Source organism: Pinus tabuliformis, chromosome 7 (assembly GCF_031772625.1).
Source record: "Pinus tabuliformis cultivar Carrire ecotype Pingquan chromosome 7, CPIR1, whole genome shotgun sequence".
NCBI classification, from domain to species: domain Eukaryota; kingdom Viridiplantae; phylum Streptophyta; class Pinopsida; order Pinales; family Pinaceae; genus Pinus; species Pinus tabuliformis.
Genome location: NC_142293.1, coordinates 1995782991 through 1995787395, shown reverse-complemented (window position 1 = coordinate 1995787395; position 4405 = coordinate 1995782991). Strand labels below are relative to the sequence as shown.

Below are 4405 nucleotides of genomic sequence, written 5' to 3'. Positions count from 1 at the left end.
ACTCCATCACCCTTCATTGGTAGTTGAAGGGACTCCCGTGCAGGGTCATGAAGGAAGAACATGAAGATCACAATCATATAATCTCTTATTTGAATGAAATTAAATGGGTGCAACATTACCAACACTTCTATCTTGCTAGTTTGGATGCTTGGTTTGCTCACCTTGAAAGCCATCTATAGTGTGAACTTGATGGTTGTTTTTTACTTTCTATAGTCCAGTCTATGGTAGTTGCTCAATGTTAGTTGTTATCATGTGAACTCTTGTGAATGGTAAATAAATTTAGTTTCCCTTAAGGTAGAATAAGACTAGACATAATATATATTGAAATTTTTGTTGGGGTATAAATTTTTTTGAGACAATACAATTTAAATTCAAAAAAAAATTATTACAAAATTTTAAATTTTTAACTTAGATGTATACTTTAATCAATCAAATTTGTAATACATAATAGATATAGAATTAGTTTAACCTCTCTATGAATTTTGTATAATCTGACTTCCTTAAATCAATCTTTTGAAAGAAGATGTATGAGACTTCAAACATCAAGGGAAAGGGCATCGTCTCACGGGATGGAGTAGACCCCATACCCAATGGTAACAATGAGCTCACTTTAATTTACATGTGGGGCAAGGTTACTTAAGTGATGGTAATTGGTAGCTTCTCTTTTGTTTCTCTAGGCTCTTCTGTATCTTTAAGACTTTTCTCCCTGGACTCTCCTGTCGTGGGGATTCTTCTTCACTGGAAAAACTAATTTTCGAAAAGAAAGAAAGAAAAGTCATCACTTTTTATAGTCACGATTAACCCTAATATCATATGCTTATAAATTAACTATTATTGTATAAATTATAAATTCAAGCTTATAAATTAACTATTATTATATAAATTATAAATTCAAATTTATCGAAATGTCGCGGAAAGCAAAAGCAGTAACAGAGCGAGGGAGGATTAAGCAGAAAAATGGCGTGAGCCGTCAGGAGTGGCACACGCTTTGCGTGAGTTCGATTACCAAAATTTACTATATAAGTTTACAGTAGAAATCCCGACACGGTGAACGATATCTGTAATTCCTGTGCTTTATTTCTTTGTTTGGGCGTTCAACTTCAACCACTGCGACGCGACCGGCAAATTCTGTATCCCATTTGTGAATGTCTCGAGTTCGAGTCTCTTGTTAAACTCGGACATTAATTCGAAATCTGTGCATACTGAGATTACTTGTCAATCCTGTCTGGAAGGGATGGGTGGATTCCTGCAACGAACAACATAAGTAGGTGAGAAGAAGCCACCATGGCCCGCATGTTCCTCATCCTGCTTTGCGTTGCAAGCATCGCATTAGCATTATCGACTATCTTGCAGAAGGCTACAAACGCTAATAGCCCCTTTTCTGCTCTCTCCAATTTCTTTTCACGCACACTTACAGGAGACTCAGAGATTTCCATGGGATCTGCTAAAAGAATGCCTCTGGTAATTTATTACTATTACTTGTCTTATATTTCAGCAGCACATAACAAATTCAGTGCACCGTGATTTTAATCTTTTGTATTTGTTGTGTACACAAGATTTTAATGGCGCCTGCCCCAGCTCGTGTTCCTTCCCCTTCACCTCAAGATGAATTGGACATAGTTTTGGCGAAAACAGCTAATGCGAACAGGACAGTAATAATCACGGCCTTGAATGCGGCTTGGGTCGAACCGAATACCATGATTGATCTATTCCTGGAGAACTTCAATGTGGGTGAAGGGACACAGGAATTGCTGAACAATCTGCTCATTGTTGCTTTGGATGACAAGGCCTACAACCGCTGTCACCAAATTCATCCACACTGCTACTCTCTGAAGACAAGGGGTGTTGATTTCTCTGCAGAGAAGCTGTTCATGTCTGAAGGTTACTTAAAGATGATCTGGAGGAAGGTTGGCTTCTTGGGAGAGATTTTGGAGCGCGGTTATAATATTGTTTTTTCGGTAAGTATTCAAAGAATGCCTGGAATTTTGTATCCCCGGGATTTTGTATAGGAATTTAAAGGATAGGAACAGAGGCATGACCGTCTATCAAATTTTACTCTCCAAAGGAGTTGTCCTTGTCTCATTCCAGGGAGTTGTCTTTGTCTCATTCCAGGAAGATTTCGATCATTCTTATTTTGATAGTAGATTTTGGAAATATTTAAAAATTTAAAATAAGAAAAATAGGACTAACACCAGTAAGATCAAAATTTTAAAATTTGAGAGTATTCAGAAATTTGAAATTTGACAGATAGGAGGAGCAGGAGCAAGAAGGTCAAACAAATTGAGGTCATTCTTCTTTCTCAGATTTCAAAATATTTCTTAATTCTGCAATCTAAGGTCAAATTATAGATTTTGAGAATATTACTCACTTTGAAATATGACAAACAAGATAGACAAAAAAAATAAAAAAATTAATTATATTCCTCTATCTCAAATTGCGAAATGTTCCTAAAATCAGCAATCTAATTAAGTTCAAGGCCATAATATTTTGATGTAATTATTTACAGCAAAAGGTTCTTATACTTTGGACGCCCTGTCTGGTAGGCTGCCAAATTGTTTTTTTCCTGTCATTCCAAACAGCTGGTGCAAATTTATTGAATCTACATTGAGAGTTAAGTTTAAGCAGGTCAAAATAAAAACAGCTTAACTCTTAGAGCCTTTATACAAAATAATTCTGGAACATAATTTTTTTGAAGTTTCAGGAAAACATTAGTACCCAGATGATACATGAATCTGAGGCTTCCATTCTAGGTTTCCATTTTAACGGATGAACATGGATTCTTTTAGCAAGCCCTGTAGTCATAGTTTTTTATGGGTTAAATTTTGGGATATTCTAAGAATATGCCATCCAAATAAGGATGTTCAGGCTATCTCTGGAAATAAGTGGGTTTTGCATGATGAGATATTATTGGCAAGAAGAGCTAAATGTAAGCCAGCGAATCAGGTAGATCAATTTTTTCATAGAACAACAGACATCCCTGAATGACAATTTGGTAAAATATATTCTAGTTCTGGCATTTTATGATTACAGATTTTGAAAATATTCTTAAATTTGATGGTCAATAAAGGGTCAAATTTTTTTTTAACGTCACCCACCTTAAGATTCTGAGATATTTGAGAAATCTACAATTGACATAAGTTGAACAAGATAGCCTGAAATCATTTTTATACTCCTTTTCAACCTTGATTATGGTTCTGTCCTGGTTTTGTCATGCCCTGAAGCATAAACATGTCATCGATCAAGGCCATATTGATTCTACTCATAATTCTACTTTGCTTATGGTTTACCATACCCAAAGTTCAGAAAGTGGATTGTTCGGAATGTTCAGAACCTAATTTCACTCTGACTATGGTTTCTTCTTGATTTGAACCCATGCTCTACAGGATTTTAAGGTTCTCTGTATCAACCCAAAATCTCACTTCAACATATGATTAAGATTAATTCTGGTCATAGTTCAATCCTGCCTTCAAAGACTTTGAGATTTTTTCCTTTTGAAGTTTGTATATTTTGATAGGCACAGAGTATATCATATTTTAATCTGCAGGACGCTGACATATTGTGGCTGCGAAATCCCATGAGAAGGCTGAGAGAAGATGCAGACATCCAGATTACTTGTGACAATTACAATGGCAACCCTTTTGATGTCAAGAACGAGGCGAACACAGGATTCATGTACGTCCGTTCCAATGAACGAACCATCAGTTTTACAGAGACTGGTATCTGTCAAGACGCTTTTTCCCGGGCCAGAAAGAGCAGGACGTCTTAAATATTCTGAAGCGCAGAAGGGGATTTGCTCGAAGGAGAATGAAATTTATGTTTTTGGAAACCAAGTATTTTGGGGGATTCTGCCAGAGGAGCCCAGAGTTGGTTGATGTTTACACCATGCACGCAAACTGCTGCAAAGACCTCAAGGCGAAGCTCATTGATCTGAGAAACGCACTTGATGACTGGGTGGAATACAGAAACCCTAATGCCAATTCTTCATCTGCCCACCTGGCAAAATGGAGACCTGCCAACGCATGCATGAGGTCATGGTTGTAGTATACCTGCCAATGGTGGAGTTAAGTATTTGTTTTCGGGGCTTACTTCGTCGAAATGAGTGTAATTTGAAAGTCATGCTCTTTGAGTATGGAAACGAGTGTAATTTGAAAGTCATACCCTTTGAGTGAGGAAGCGAAAATTTAGAATTTTAGTGATAAATTTTAGTATTTTAATTTAATTGTCCATGAGAGTAGGGATGTGTAATACATTATATTTTTGGAGTGAGTAAAAATGTTTATTTTAGAATTTTAATAATTTAATTATTCACAATAAGTATTTAACTTTTATAAAAATTCATGAATATTTTAATCATAAATTTATTTATGTTTTTTTTTTTTTTTAATTTAATTAAAAATATCATCAT

General features: G+C 35.7%; 1 pseudogene; it reads left to right on the top strand.

Annotated features, from left to right (window-relative positions):
• The first annotated feature begins 1284 nt into the window (after window positions 1-1284).
• On the top strand, window positions 1285-4041 carry LOC149256470 (uncharacterized protein At4g15970 pseudogene; annotated as a pseudogene).
• Window positions 4042-4405: the final 364 nt, after the last annotated feature.